General features: G+C 44.7%; 1 protein-coding gene across 2 annotated transcripts in view; it reads right to left on the bottom strand.

Moving 5' to 3' along the window:
- Window positions 1–17,094, bottom strand: part of LOC142465919 (glypican-5-like) — a 123,341-nt gene that overhangs the window by 10,196 nt on the left and 96,051 nt on the right. The gene's annotated exons all lie outside the window — the stretch shown is intronic.

The raw sequence follows: 17,094 nt of genomic DNA, 5'->3' as shown, positions 1-17,094 counted from the left end.
CATAGGGTCACAACATCGGGATCATTGGAGGTCGTGTCCGACCCCTCCTCGACGGTTGCAGCCACGTTGTCTGGCGAGTACTACACCAGTCCAGCAGCGGTAGATCTCTCTGGCGGCGAGTAGAACAGCAAGGGTGTAGCAGGCCTGGCTTGGCCTGATCTTGTCAGGTAACGGCACGCCTCTTCCAAGACGCAGATCTGTGCAGGAGCGGGTACTGCAGCAGCGGGAGACTCACGTGGCTTCACCGTGGCCGAGCTGGGCGAAGGTACGTCAGCGATAGATACTTCACCCTTAGGGCTGGGGGAACCGGCAGCCTCGGATCCCAGCAATCCCACGACCCCGCACCAGAGTCCAAACTTAGCGATTGGCTGATCCCACATTTTAGATCGGACTCACCAGGTGCTGGAGCATAGTCCAGTAGTCAAGCTTAGGAGTTTGAGTTGTCTGACCCACCACCTCTACCAGTCGCTGGAGGAATTCAGCAAGGTCAGGTAGGTGAGTAGACATCCCCGATCCAGAGCCCTGGAAATGGAGGTACTGTGTAGCACATTCTGAGCACTGGGAAGTGGATCCCAGTGCAGGCCCCACCCGCACACACTGCGGCAGACCAGGCGGATCGTGTTCTCTCCATCGTAAAGTAATAGTATTAGCCCTCCAAGCAGAACGAAGCGCAAGCCTTTTTCATTATCCATCGTCGAAGATCAGGTAAGGGAGTACACGCACGTCTGTACTGCAAGGTTACCACGTGCAAGTGAAGTTGGATCTCCACACTCGCACGGGGCAGGAGAGGGATACACCCATAGCACCTCCCTCTGCTTTTAAGAACAGCCACTAGGGAAGCAGGGTGGGCCTTGGCGTTTACGTCAATCCTGGATATTTTGCTAGAAGGGTGCGCTCAGGTTCTGCACCAAATCCATGGTTTGCAGCAAGGTATTACAACTTTGGACTTTGCAGAATTTTGCACAGATTGCCATGCGGTCACACGTTGAGCGGTAACTGCCATTTTGGATAGGGGTAACTGCCATTTTGGATAGGAAGGCACAGTCATTTTCGCATAGAAAACACAGTCCTTTCATAGCAAAGTACATGAGTGGATGGGCAACCATTTCCCTGGGGTCGATTCAGGGATGCCCAGGGTCCCTGGTGACGCCTCAGAGGCCCGGGCCCAGCTATTTTGATGAAGGGTGACCACGTTCCCCGGTGGAGCCTCGGGTACGTCCCAACAAAATTTCTTTTGTGCCAATGAAGAGCAGCCACGTTCCCCGGCAGAGCCTTGGTGTATGCCCCAACATAGTATATCTGTAGGAGAAGAGTGTTTAATAATCGGTTTGTGGGTAACCCCCTTCCCGGTGATGCTTCGGGAAGCTGTCTTCAACATTACCCAGAGAAGTGCAGTGCGGCAAGCCCAAAACCCCAGTCCTGGCGGTGCACAAGTCCATAAGACAGAAGCATGGCGCTGGTTCTTGCTGCAAAAGCCTGTCCTGTTGCCTATCTCAGCAGCGCCTCCAAATGTAGCCCTCTTTCCCCCCCTCTCTGGGAAATGTGCTGCTACTGTGTGTTCTGTGGCTGCAGTATCATACCTGGTTGGTAAACAGGAGGAAGGAGATATCCACGGTGGTGTGGGGAGGACATCAGGACAGGCTCACGGTGGTTCTTTAGTAGTCAGTGCCTCCAGTCCAAGAGGATCCTGAGGCTTCAGGATGCACCTCATGTACACTTCTTCTTTTAACAGCCATGCTTCAAGGACTACACCAGTTGTTGGTATGACTGAGGTTTATTTAGTAATGAGGTACATGCACTGGATCACTTATCAACTGCACCCTATCCCCTAGGGACTAGATCTCAGTCACTTCTCTAGCAGAAGAACTATCTTCAGAGTCTGCACACCCTGGCAACTCTTCCAGAAGAACTTCACTCTCTGAATGCTATCCCAGACTCAACTGCTCATACTCACCCTTACTCTACACTATAGGGAAGAACACCACCCTCCTTCCCTGGGGAGTGGCTTGTAAGCCGGCCTATTCTTGTCATAGACCCCCCTCCTTACAATGAGAGGTACTCATGCATTTTATAGCTCATACCTTCTGAACAATATAACATTACACACTGAACGTTAGAACAGACCCCATAGGTATCATGCCCACACTTTATGGGGACTTACAGAGGAACCAAGGCCAGGGAATGTTAGTCCAAGGAGACTTGGCTACATTGGTCTGTATCTATCAGCTGTGTCTTGTGTGAGGCTGTAATCTCATTGTGTACACTGGTAGATTCCCAGCTATGCTGGTGTAGTGCCTCAGACAAGGAGGCACGCGTCTGGCCCAGCGGTCAGGGGACTATTCTGGTCCAGCCAGGGTCATCTCAGCAACTATAGCATGTAATGGTAGATTTCAAATAAAGCAGTTACAGACAGGGAACAGTCAGGACATGATAGAGCATGGCTGGAGTAGGAAACATAGATATTAGGGAGTTAAATAAAAGAAAACAATTATAACCCTTAAAATAATCAGAAAATGTTCAGGAGGTATAGAGGGATAGAGTGACTGAGAGTGAGATTAAAACAAAATGATGTATGAATTAGACAAACAATGCGTAATTAAGAGTCAGGGCATGTTAAACAGTAAGTGAAACACTGGTTTTATCATCTAAATTAAAGGGGACAATTAGAATCAGGTGTTTAAATAATTAGGTAGATCTTCAGGTGTGAGTTTAGGAGTCCCCACCCAGAAAAACCCTGGACCAAAACCCTTACAGGCTCGGGCTCAACATCCACATCCTGCAGCCCGGCCCTTGCTCACCCTCCTGCAGGGGGTCTCGCCTGCTGCTGGGCCCGGTTTACGGTATAAGCTCCTCCCTGTGCGCTGGAAGTCAGGCTCAACTTCCCTATCGGTGCTGCACTCGAGCGGAGGCTTGCACAAAGGTGTGTGTTTGAGTTTTGGGGCCCTGGGGAGAGGGTTATGGGTGTGCTGGGGCCCCGGAGGGGGGGGGGGGAGAAATATTATGTGTATTGGCAAGGGGGGATATTATATGTAAGGGAGAGGGGGGTGAGGGAGGTGACAGGTTGAGTGAAGGATAGTGAGTTGGGGGGAGGAGGGAGGTGGGGGTGGGAGGTAGGGGCATGAGAGGGGGGAATATGGGGGCATGAGAGAGGGAGGTGGGGGCATGAAGTAGAGGAGGTGGGGGCATTAGGAGGAGGAGCACGATAGAAGGGGATAAGGGGTGTGAGAGAGAGGGAGGTGGGGGCGTGAAGGTGAGGGAGAGGGCCCCAGATAAGCTGTCTTCAGCTCTGCAAATGGCTAATATACATACAGTAATATGGGCAGTTATAGAATGTTTATTAATGGATTGAATATTAGAGCTTTTACTCCCAGCACGTCATTCTTATCACAAAAGACCCAGTCAGGTTAAGGTGCTGTTTTACGTGTGGTCTTTCGAAGTTATCCATGACGTCTGGCTCTTACTGCTGCACAATAATCTAAAATAATATATTCTAATATTATTGTGAAACTTGCCCTTAATGTACTGTGAATACCAAAACAGGTCTAAAAGTGTATTATGTGTTATTTGAAGCATGACAGAGAGGAGTAGACTGGGATGCTTGTGCTATGCATAAACACTGTAATGCATGTTGCTTTCTACAGGTTATTTACCAGCCAGGCCTAATTATTTTTATTAAGTAAAAATCATCATCAAAGCCCAAAAAAAGACAATGTGCACACATAAAAGGATAACAGTGGGCACTCATATATGTGCTCCCCAGTTACACGCAAATGATACCAAACCTATATATCTAATCAAAGTGGACAAGCATTCATACTACTTCAAACATGTAACAGTTATACCATTACTCAAAAACGTCAAGCTTGACCCTACCTGTCTTTCTAACTATTGACCTGACTCCCTCCTGCCTCTTGCCTCTAAACTCCTTGAACGTCTTGTACTCTCTTGCTTACTCCATTTTCTCAACACCTATTCTCTCCTAGATGCTCTACAATCTGGCTTCTGCACTGCTCACTTCACTGAAACAGCCCTCACTAAAATAACTAATGGCATTCACGCTGCCAAAGACAGAGGTCATTACACTCTGCTCCTACTACTCGACTTCTCTGCAGCATTTGATAGTGTGGATCACCCTCTTCTCCTTCACATTCTCCATGCTCATTCATAACAAAGCTCTATCCTGGATCTCCTCTTACCTCTCCCATCTTTCAATGTCTCTTCTGCTAACACCTCCTCCTCTATCGACATCTCTGTGGGGGTAACCCAGGGCTCTGTCCCGGAACCTCTTCTCTTTTCTCTGTACACACTTTCTCTAGGTGACCTAATCACATCTCTTGGGTTCATATATAACCTCTATGCTGACGACAGACAAATTTACTTTTCGACCCCTGACCTTACACCTGCAGTACAGACCAAAGTTTCTAAATGTCTCTCTGCGATATCATCCTGGATGGCTATCCGCCGACTTAAACTTAACATGGCAAAAACAGAGCTCCTCATACTTCCTCCCAAACCTGGCCCCACTACCTCCTTCTACATTACTGTTGGAAGTTCTGTCATACACCCAGTAGCGCAAGCACGCTGCCTAGGGATCACTCTCGACTCCTCTCTGACATTCAAAACGTATCTAAAACCGCTTTTTCCTCTGCAATATCACAAAGATACGCCCTTTCCTCTGTTGCTCAACTGCTAAAACTCTGACTCAGGCCCTCATTCTCTCCAGTCTCGATTACTGTAACCTCCTGCTGTCCGGCCTTCCTGCCTCTCACCTGTCTCCCCTACAATCTATCCTAAACACTGCTGCCAGAATCACTCTACTCTTTGATAAATCTGTCTCAGCGCCTCCCCTGCTGAAATCCCTCTCCTGGCTTCCTATCAAATCCCATATCACACATTCAATTCTCCTCACTTTTAAAGTTTTACACTCTTCTGCCCCTCCTTACATCTCAGCCCTAATTTATCGCTATGCACCATCCCGACTATTGCGTTCCGCTGAAGTATGTCTTCTTTCTACCCACTTTGTATCTAAAGCCCTCTCCCGCCTTAAACCTTTTTCACCGACTGCCCTGCACCTCTGGAATGCCCTTCCCCTCAATACTCGACTAGTCCCCTCTCTATCTACCTTTAAGACCCACCTTAAGACACACTTGCTTAATGAAGCATACGAGTAGCTCAGTGGCGAACACTATACACCTGATACATAAAGCTTGGCCCTCTGCAGACGCACTTACCAGTATGCCCTCCTACTGTATCTGTATGTTCATCCTACCAATTAGATTGTAAGCTCTTCGGAGCAGGGACTCCTTTTCCTAAATGTTACTTTTATGTCTGAAGCACTTATTCCCATGATCTGTTATCTGTATTATTTGTTATTTATATGATTGTCACGTGTATTACACTACTGTGAAGCGCTATGTACATTAATGGTGCTATATAAATAAAGACATACATACATACATACATACATACAGGCATACCTGCATTAACGTACGCAATGGGTCCAGAGCATGTATGTAAAGTGAAAATGTACTTAAAGTGAAGCACTACCTTTTTTCCACTTATCGATGCGTTTACTGTACTGCAAGTATCCTATACATGCATAACTGATGTAAATAACGCACTTGTAACAGGCTCTATAGTCTCCCCACTTGCGCACAGCTTCGGTACAGGTAGGGAGCCGGTAGTGCTGTTCAGGACGTGCTGACGGGCGCATGTGTGAGCTGCCGTTTGCCTATTGGGTCCTTACTCGCGAGTGTACTTAAAGTGAGTGTCCTTAAACAGGGGTATGCCTGTACATACATACATACTCAGGAGAGTCCTGTTAAGGAACGTTGCAAAGATTATGTTGTTACAGCAGAATGAAAATGATCCTTTAAATAAAAATTGCTTCAAAAAGGGAGGTGTAGGTTTTTAAATAAAAGAATAGTAGTGTCACGTGGTTTCATCACTTCATCTACAGAATGGTGCGAGGTTGGGACAAAATCAGTCAACAAATGCTTATTATAACCCTTTCCGAGTCTCAGTTTCGTTATCAGAACTGGTGAGGCTCAGATCACGTTTGTGTAAACAGTTCTTTTTATGAACTTAATTACTCCAATATGTTGTGTGAAGCTGTAATCTCCCCTAAGCGTGCCTCTAATAAACAGGAAAGCAACGTTCTAATGAAGCTCTCAATATTTAGCAATCTATCGGTGAGATTCACTGCACTGACTGACTTGAATGGAAATTAACTCAGGATCAAGCTCCGATATCCCTTATTAGAGCTGAAGTCCCCGCTTACTGTATGCATCTTTTTAAAAATATGTAATTATAAATATATATATATTAATCAGTTATGCAGTATTAGATAAAAATCATTAACAATGGCCGTGATTTAAAAAAAAATCTTTTTTTTTTTTTTAAATCACTAGGCCCTTTTTAATGGATTAGGCTTCCTTGGGTTGCTATAGCAACCATTTAGGAAGCAACAGCGCTGCCTCTTTTGGCGGCCATATTGTGTACCCTGAAAAGCAGGATTTTCATCGATCGATCGCGGGAGCAAGGATTGATTGTCAGCTTAAATAATTGCATTGCTGTAAATGTATAAAACTGCTGTATTTATTAGAAAAATAAAAACCGGCAAGAGTCCAATGCCCATGTCCCCCCACGTTTCCTAGAGGAAGAAAGGGAAGCTTTGCAGAAAGAGCAGGAAGGATTGGACACAGTGCTGCCACATGCAGCCACACACACTGCTTGGCAGCTGACATCTGCTCTGGAGTGAGTTAATGTGTTAAAGTTGTTACCACACAGTCTTACATTTGTGTAAAAACGGTATTCAGTAAGATTTATCGCTTGGTAAAAAGTTTTTTCCCCCCCCAAAGATCTTACCGTGCGATCTCCCTGCAGTCTGTAAGAGCTGCACAGAGAGAGCTGCATGTCCCTGCACAGCTCTTACAGGCGATCTCCCTGCAGTCTGTAAGAGCTGCACAGAGAGAGCTGCATGTCCCTGCACAGCTCTTACAGGCGATCTCCCTGCAGTCTGTAAGAGCTGCACAGAGAGAGCTGCATGTCCCTGCACAGCTCTTACAGGCGATCTCCCTGCAGTCTGTAAGAGCTGCACAGAGAGAGCTGCATGTCCCTGCACAGCTCTTACAGGCGATCTCCCTGCAGTCTGTAAGAGCTGCACAGAGAGAGCTGCATGTCCCTGCACAGCTCTTACAGGCGATCTCCCTGCAGTCTGTAAGAGCTGCACAGAGAGAGCTGCATGTCCCTGCACAGCTCTTACAGGCGATCTCCCTGCAGTCTGTAAGAGCTGCACAGAGAGAGCTGCATGTCCCTGCACAGCTCTTACAGGCGATCTCCCTGCAGTCTGTAAGAGCTGCACAGAGAGAGCTGCACAGAGATAACTGTATGTCCCTGCACAGCTCTTACAGGCGATCTCCCTGCAGTCCGTAAGAGCTGCACAGAGATTACTGCATGTCTCTGAACAGCTCAGGACCGGAACCTCATTTATTTTAGGTCTGGGACCCCCTGTTTCCAGAAGGTACAGGCCTCGGTATGGGGTTGCCGGTATCTTCTGCACGTTTAAATGTCCCGGTCATGTGACACGGGAGAATTAAACATGCCGGATATACTAGCATCCCATACTGGGGCCTGTAGCTCGGGTAGCAGGGGGTCCACGGACCTGAAATTAATACGGTTCAGCTCCAGAGACCCCCTGATTCAATACTACTGTATGTTAATACAATAAAAATAAAAACAGCATTTAGCCGCTAAGGTAATGAAGCTAAGGTAATGAAGGGGATAACCACCACTACCTGTTTTTTTTGTGGTAGCGGGGGTGGATGAAGGTTGAAGGATGCCCCAGGGTGGGTGGCTAGGCCTACCAGGTGGGTAGTGGGAAGAGTTATCCCCTTCATTACCTTAGCGGTTGTTACCGCTAAGGTAAGGGAGGGGTTAACTACTCCCGCAACCCCTCCCGGTAGGACTAACCACCCACCCTGGGGCAACTACAAACTTCACCCACCCCCTCTACCACCAACAAATCAGGCACTGGCATTTAATCACTTCATTACCTTAGCAATTAGCCACTAAGGTAATGAAGCTGTAAATTTATTTTTATTACAAAGGATTAAAGCAGGGGTTCTCCAGAGCTGCAATGAATGTGGGGCAGCTCCGGAGATCCCTGGCTTCAATCTGATGTAGTAACAATACATTTTTCTCCTTGACCTGCACATAGGTGGCGAGATCTGAATATGCGGGTTTAAGCCGCGATGAGCACATCAAAGCTACCTGAATACCAGTTACTGGCAAAAGAAAAAGAGCGATTGGCCATTTTTTGGGATACCGTACGCCTTGTCTGAGCCAGAGTGCTAACGCTCCTTAAAAAGCTGTTTCCAAGCGATATTGCCATGTTATCGAAACTTTCTGAATAGGTACACATGCAATATCGCTTGGTAAGTGTACTTAACAAGCGTGAAGTCACTTATAGAAGTTACCAGAATAGGCCCCATAAAATAACCTAAATACTGTGCATTAAAATGTGTGAATTACTCTACATTTCCAGTCTGCACCTTCAAATTCTAGATCCACTAAAATCCAGACTCTTTTTTTTTTACTGCACAGAAGGTAAATTTATTAAAAGATGCAAAATAGGTGCCTTCCACTATCGGTCGGTCCCATCCCAGATCAAAAAGAGTTAAATCATTTCAGCACACACAAGCGTTTTCTAGAAGATCCCCGTTTTGATCAAGTGGAGGCCAAACATCTCTTTATTAGGTCGTGTGCCTGTCACTGCCAGGCTGTAATTGGCTTTAGCTTAGTAAATATTCAGCACACACTGCCAGGTCTTCACATCAGTGTCTACACTCAGTCAACCAGAACCGCAGCTCTATCACCGCTGACAGTTATTGACAGGGACTTTGGTTGGGCTCTGAATTCCTGTAAATATTCAGAGTAAATATACTGATCATCAAACGCCCGTCTGATAATAAGTAGTCCTGTAAGTGGACATTGCATGAAAGCGGCAGCACCCTTGTGTTCTGGCGTGAAGCAAACGCCAACATCTACCTTGATCCCAAATGGGATTTTAGGTTTTATGGACCAGAAATAGTGTCAATGTTTTCATTTGAAAGAAACTCTAGTGAAGTCTGTCTTACATTCACTTCTTATGAGAGACACATATCAGACATGGCCAGGGTAGTGTTGTTGCCTAATTAAAATGTTAGTCCTCAAAAATAGTCCTCATTTGTTTCCGAGCTTTTAATCCTAGAAGCCGCATACACATTATGTGAGAATCAAATTAATAAACACAATCCCAGCAAGCTCAGAACCCCAATGGCCAAAGGGTTTAACTAAACGACCCTTATTCAAGAGAATATATAAGTATTTCACTGTGTATTTGTGTCACATTGGATGTAGCATTGGGCTTTTCTGCCTTTTGTTATATTATGTGAGAAGAGTTTCTGATTCGCACAAAAAGTAATACAAGCACATATTTGAGGACGTAATATAAAAAAAATGGGTGAGGTTCAAGTATAAGAGGCTTGCGCCATAGATTTAGGGCCCTATTTACTAAGTAGTCTGATTCCATATGACACTTTGCAGCACCACAAGACACCTCACAGCCTATTTGGCTTGTCTTATTGGATAGCACTACTAGTAAATATGAACCCTAATCCTAATGTGGAATGGAAAGAGCTGCTTTAAAAAAACAAACACAAATCTTTGTCGTATGAGCTCTAATAAGATTTCACTGGTGAGAGCTTGAGGCTGTTCAGCGCGGCTATGTTGGTGCTGTGGCTGCTGTTATGTTCGGCGGTGATGGCTCTTTGCGACTATGTTGGTGCTGTAGCTTGTGTTGTGTGCGGCTGTGCAGCTGTTCTGTGCGACTGTGTTGGTGATGTGGCTGGTGTTCAGTGCGGCTGTGTTGGTGCTGTGGCTGGTGTTCAGTGCGGCTGTGTTGGTGCTGTGGCTGGTGTTCAGTGCGGCTGTGTTGGTGCTGTGGCTGGTGTTCAGTGCGGCTGTGCTGCTGTTCTATGCGGCTGTGGCTGGTGTTCAATGCGGCTGTGCTGCTGTTCTATGCGGCTGTGTTGGTGCTGTGGCTGGTGTTCAGTGCGGTTGTGCTGCTGTTCTATGCGGCTGTGTTGGTGCTGTGGCTGGTGTTCAGTGCGGTTGTGCTGCTGTTCTATGCGGCTGTGTTGGTGCTGTGGCTGCTGTTCAGTGCGGCTGTGCTGCTGTTCTATGCGGCTGTGTTGGTGCTGTGGCTGGTGTTCAGTGCGGCTGTGTTGGTGCTGTCTGTCAGTTTCAATCAATTCTTCGGTCACTGTAACTCAGAAGCTACAATTGTATTGTAAAATTGTAAAAGGCTTTTTTATATTACTACAGTAACATTATCTATTGTTATAGTTTGCAGCTCAAACTCCTGGAAATATTGGCAACAAAGTATCACAGACAGGAAAGTGTTGCAAACATCTTGCACTGTGGGGAAGTGTGCTAAAGCCAAAAATGCTCAGTATATTTAAACAAATTAAACATGACATTGAGTTGAATTAAAAAAAAAGCTGTAGTAAATATTATCTAATGAATAAAAGAACTTGTGAACACGTACACAAGGTGTGTGTCCACTTGATGGTAAATGATATAGTTGGTATATAATTGTATTCTCAAGAACCCTTTAAATCATATACTCGGTATAGTTTTTGTTTATGGTAGTATTCTCCAAGATACAATAAATGTAATAAAAAATTAAAAAAAATATATATATTTGTTAAAAAGACGCAAAATCACTGATAAATGCGTCCCTATAGATGCAGACTTACAGCAAACACACAGATATGCTAAAAGTAACACCCCTTCATGAGCTCTCAAAAGTGTCAACATGAAGCAAGTGTTATATAAAGGGGATACATTGAATGCTAAACAATGTCCTCTTGAGTGAGTGCTTGTATTGATGGGTCTTATAACAAATGCAGCCCAAGAGGTCAGAATACCACTCCTCCTCAATACCTCAAAATGCAAAAAAAGAATAAAGGGCGCATTTTTTTTTAAAATTCTTTATATGATACTATTGAATCAACATCAAAAATGGTGCACTCACATGAACAATAAAAAGATAAAATGAATTGCCTTGTCATATCAGTCTCCATTCTCCCCTGTCCTGTGTCAACGATCAGCTTAGAATCCTGGGGTCCAGTCTCTTAGTCCACAACCCACTGGGCGCTTCTGCTGGTCTTTATGGTTGGGGGTGATGGGCACTTGTGAGCCGTTGACCCGTTGATTAACAGCGGTCCCAGCTCCACTCCGCAGCATGCCACCCCTCCTCCGACTGGCCCGCTGCGGGACTCTCCGGAACTGACGTCACGTCCGGGAGTGACGACTCCTCAGCTTATGTGTCACTGAAGTCCTGCGTTCCACTTGGAGCTTCATGCGCGTTGCGTGATCACACACTGGATACTGGAACCAACTCCGGATGCTGACTACAGGGGGGAAGAGACTATGGGAGAGTGCTAATCTGGTGTTTGCTGCTTCACCTCCAATGTTTCTCCACCTACTGTGGTTTCCTCAGAGATTCAATCGTATCATATAAAGAATTTTACATTTTTTGCGCCCTTTATTCTTTTTTTGCATGTTGGAGTATTATCTAATACTACAGAACTGGTTTATTTAAAAAACATGTAGGATATTGCATGAATTGCTCCTTTAAAACAGAATAATTTGGAGACATGATAAACAAGCAGCACACATTCAAATATAATATCAACTACAGTTAGGACATATTGAGACATGTTGTTTCTCTTTGTGTCAGTAAGACACAATGACAACACAGAAATTATTGTTGCCTTCATCTTCGAAGCAAGGATCTCCTGGTGTATGACAGGGGTCTTGACTCATTGGGAGATGCGGACTCTAAAGCTGGTAAAAACAATTGGGGACAGGTGCATCTGAACTTGCTGGTCTACGCCTGTGCTGCTGGGCCCGTGCCTTTTTATTGTAGCCGACGGCTAATCTGGTTCGATACCTACTTAAATTTAAATCACATTTTCCTTTTGAGATGGTAACAGGAATTCTGGAGGTTCTGCGTGCAGCTGAAGACTGAAACACAGTACTGTGTTTCAATGTATTTAAATCTGCTTCTCTAGCAGTGAAAGAATAGCCTGGTAATAAAAACACTGTCTTCAAAGTGAGAGAACTTACTTGCAGAGTCTTGTACCTTTTGGAAGTCACTTAGGGCCTAGATCACCAAACACACCTGATTGGAACATGCAGAGTATCTTGGGGTGGTTTCTTTTTTTTTTTTTAAACTCCTCACTATAACCCGGTCATGTAAGCAGGTAGGAATGTAAACACGTGTGTTAAAAGCCCTGAAGTACAATAGTGAACAAAGCAGCCTGACACATTGATGTCCAGTTTCAGGACCAGCTGCTGATTTCTTGTGACATGATAACGAGGGATGGATATTGCTAGAACTCACACTTACCAGTCACTTCTGAGGAAACCCTTGCAAAGTGGAAATCAGTTTGAAATAAAGAAGAAAGACATCAAGTTTATCAATTGAAATACATGCTGTAAGATTTGCTTTAGGAATTTTCCATTTTCTATATAATAACAGTTACCACTTATTTTTAAGCCTGAAACAGATTGTTACTCATCCATCTCTGGATATAATGTTTTGATATCAGTGGATCAAACGTAAAAATGATTACAATGTCATCAGGGGGCTGCGAGTCCAGCTTAATAATTCAGGTGCTCTTCTTGCTGGAGATATTCCTGAAGGGTACCAAGGCTAGTTCAGATGCACCTGTCCCATGTATGTAAGGACTCATTTGTTTTGACCAGCTTTAGATCTTTATAGCTCCCAATGAGTGAAGACCCCCGTCATACACCAGGAGATCCTTGCTACAAAGATAAAGTCAACATTCATTTCTGTGTTGTCATTGTTTCTTACTGACACAAAGAGAAACAACATGTCTCAATATGTCCTAGTTGATATTCAATTTTAATGTGTGCTGCTTGTTTGTCATGTCCCCAAATTATTCTATTTTAAAGGAGCAATGCATGCAATATCCTACATGTTTTTTTTCCATTTTTTTTTTAACTAAATCAGTTCTCTAGTATTAGATAATACTTACTACATCTTTTTGAAGTGAAACCTTTGCTGGCACCTACAGAGTTTTGATAGAAAAAATCCCTTGTGTTGTAACACAATTCCATAACGGAAGTGACGTCACTGCTGGCAGAAGAGGCCATCAGTGACGTCGGGGGAGGGAGAGGAAAGACACTGACTGACACACACACACTGACTGACATACACACACTGATTGACACACACACTGACTGTCAGTGTATGTGTGTCTGTCAGTGTGTGTCTGTCAGTGTGTGTGTGTGTGTGTGTGTGTGTGTGTGTGTGTGTGTGTGTGTGTGTGTGTCAGACACACACACACACACACACACTGACTGACTCACACAGCGACACACACACACACACAATGAATTCACAGTTACTATAAATATAGAAGTGCAAATAGCTAAAACACACATTCTAAGTCAAACTTCTTTGCGTTTTGGTACTGAAATTGTGTTTTGATTTGTAATTAAAAACATCACAATCACAAATACAATTTTTGTGACAACATAGTGACAAAAGACAAAGAAGTTTCACTTAAAATGTGCGTGCCCCGGCACACACACTTTTTAAAAAAAAAATTCAACTCTTAGTGCAATTTTTAATTAGTTTAAATATACTGAGCATCTTTTGATTTCTATAGCAGGTTTAAACACACCCCAAGCAGTGCAATTTTTTTGCAACACTTTCCTGTTTGTGATACTTTGTTGCCAATATTCCCAGCAGTTTGAGCTGCAAACTGTAACGATAGATCATGTCACCGTAGTAATATACAAATACATTTGACAATTTTACAATACAATAGTAGCTTCTGAGTTACACTGACTGAAGGATTGATTGAAACGGAAAGGCAGCCATTTTGTGAACCCTGGGAAGCAGAATCTTTGCTGATGGATCACGGAAGAAGGAATCGATTGGCAGCTTATGTAATTAGTTCTCAATAAAGGTAATCATAGGAGCATATATTGAAAATATATATATATTTGGTTTTTTTAAAGTGCCACGCGGACAGCCTCTTTAAAGACCATTTGCAGACAAAACAGGCACCAAGCAATGCTGAGAACTGAAAGAATTAGCATCTTCACAGAGCACTGCAATCCACGTTTTCCCATTGCCAAATGCAATGACTTAATTCTATTAGATGTAAAAGTATGACGGTGACACCAGACAGAACCGCCTCCTTTTCAGCGCTTTCCTGCCAGGCCCTGCTGCTAAACGCTCAGATGGCTGCTTTGCAAAGCAACCTAATGAACGTTATCTTATTAAGCTCTCATCTATCACTGTAATTTTATTGATTCAATGCCTGAGCTATTTATTGTTTTTCCACACCTGCAGTGATGGGACCTCATTTTCCTGGGGGACATTATTTTATTATATCCTCTGCTCTCTCCGAGTTTCAGTCTTCTAAGCTCTATTGATTTCCCTGCATTGTGTTTACTTTTAACATCATTTATAGAAAAGGTCTGATACACCAGGGGGCTTATTTATAACGCATGTATCGTTTGTGACCTTGGTTGGTATTCACTGCCTATAGTTAGATCAGCAATTTGGGGAAATTAGTTTGTCAGCTAATGTAAGTTTGCATAAAAAGCACTGCTTTTTTTTTTACACGTAAAGCACAAGCAGTAACTACATTTCAGTGTTTTATCTTATCTCTTTATGAACTCTGTTTTTATCACCTGCTTTTGGCTGCTATTGACATTATTTCATTTGATTGTACACATATTGTATATAATAGCCTCAGAGTCATTGACGGTTTAAGATGCAGTGTCTGGGTGCAGTGCAACACACAGCTCAGATTCCCTAACATATGCTCCGTCCTCTCGTGTCCCCCTCTGAGCAGAAACAGGGGTCTGTCAGTTTAACGTCCGCTGGCTGCTGTGGAAGGAAGGCACACACTGGAGCATTCAGGTTACAGGAATTTTATACCGACAATGTGCACACACAGTGCCCAGACCACACCTCCGATATGCACGCACATTGCACACCTCTGATATGCACGCACACTGCACAAAACCAGCGCACACCTCCGATATGCACGCAAAGCGCCCCAAAACCAGCGCACACCTCCGCTATACAAAAACACCACACAGACCCAGCGCACACCTCCGATATGCACGCACAGTGCCCCAAAACCAGCGCACACCTCCGATATATGGAGACACCGCACAGACCCAGCGCACACCTCCGATATGCAAGCACAGCGCCCAGACCCAGTGCACACCTCCCTTAGACACACTCCGCACAGGCCCAGTATGCACGCGCTGTGTCCAGAACAGTGCACACCTCCAATTTACACACACAGCACACATCTGATTTACATGCACGGGGTCCAGACCACTGAAAAATACAAAAATAGGGATGAATGTCTCCGCTGCAAGACACCAGATTCAGGGCCAGCTGTGACGTAGGATCTGTTGCAGTGACCACACCATAAGACCTTGATCAGAAAATGTGTAAATGCTCAACAAAGCCAACTTGTAGGCTGGAGAGCGTGACCTGCCAGGCGTGTCAAAGAGATCTGGGCTAATTCTTTACAGAGAAGGGAAGGGTCTGCGGCTAAAATGAGAGGCTCTGTAGTTACATAAAAGAACAATACAAGAGAAACAAGAGAAGCATTGTCTGTGCATCATACAAATCAATGAATAAGAGCACAACTTGGGGCAGATAAAGGAATCATTCACAGATCACTCGCAATGTACACACATCCTTCACTGTGTTTGTGCTAGAACGCCCAACTTCAGCAAAAGCCGCTTCCTTGCTCTTCACATTCCCTTCTTGGTTCTTTGTGGCAAAGCATTTTGCAGAACGTTGTTGATTATTATATGAATGTCAGAAATACATATATAGATTAGAATTTAACTTCTAAAACCCTCGGGCTCAAGAGGAACATCAAGCTATAAGTGATGCAAGGATCTAATAAGGCAGAGCAGGATACTGGCTCTTACAGTACAGCTGTTACTAAATCTTCCTTTATTCACTTAATATCATGATACCCATTCCAATTTGCCTTTGCTATTACTTTTTCATCCAGATCACATCCTCTGTGATGGAAATGGAGCTCCTTCGGTACCTTTCCCCCCCACCCCCAAACCTCCTCTCTGCATTCCCCCTTGCTCCCAAGCTCCTCCAGGTGCCTACTTCCATCAAATCGCCAGGCTTCCTCCTCTCCACTCTGCTGCCCCCTCGCCACCGTACCACGCAGCCTCCGCCAGCCATCACCCCCCTCCCCCTACCCTGCCTCCCTCTTGCATTTTGGAGGAGGAGGGGAACCCCTTTATCTTACCTACAGATTTTTGTGGGCTGGCTAGGCCTTACAACGGCGTGTGTGTCCCTTTTAAAGCTCTGACCCGGGTGTCCCGAAAGAGGAGCAGGGTCTTTGTTAAAAAATGTGCAGAGTATTTTTGTCAGTGATTGCTGTGTGCTTCCTGGAAGGCCTGTCACCTAGGCCAGAGGTCCTACTGCCTTCAGAAACCACAAGGAAATAGTTCCCAGGTTGTGGCTCCCAGCCTGTGGTTACTGGGAGTGGGTGGGAGGTACTCCAGATAGAGCTCTTGGGTAGTCCCCCTAGTTGTCCCAGTTGGTGGTGCTACCATCCTACTAGTTTGAGGCTAGGGATTCTGTTGCGGTCAGTCGGACCAAGGCGCTATCCCAGCAGGTCGAGTCTGGTAAGACTTCATGTACTGGTGACCTTCCGCTTTTTGGGTACCGGCGGTCAGACGTTAAGTCACATCCTCTAGCAGATTTTAATTGTATATATATATATATATATATATATATATGTGTGTATATATTATATATGTGTGCATATAATGGAAATATTACTGTGTGCTCATTTGCATGCCTTAGACAGGTCTGCAAGTCTACCTTTCACCATTATCGTCCAGCATACAGTGCTTCCACTACAGCAAGGGATTCTGGGAAATGACATGCAAATGAGCACACAGTGCCACCTTTTGCTTCAAATCCATATTGACATGGACCACTATAAG

The sequence above is a fragment of the Ascaphus truei genome, chromosome 14 (genome assembly GCF_040206685.1).
Source record: "Ascaphus truei isolate aAscTru1 chromosome 14, aAscTru1.hap1, whole genome shotgun sequence".
Taxonomy (NCBI): domain Eukaryota; kingdom Metazoa; phylum Chordata; class Amphibia; order Anura; family Ascaphidae; genus Ascaphus; species Ascaphus truei.
This window is presented reverse-complemented; position numbering and strand designations above follow the sequence as displayed.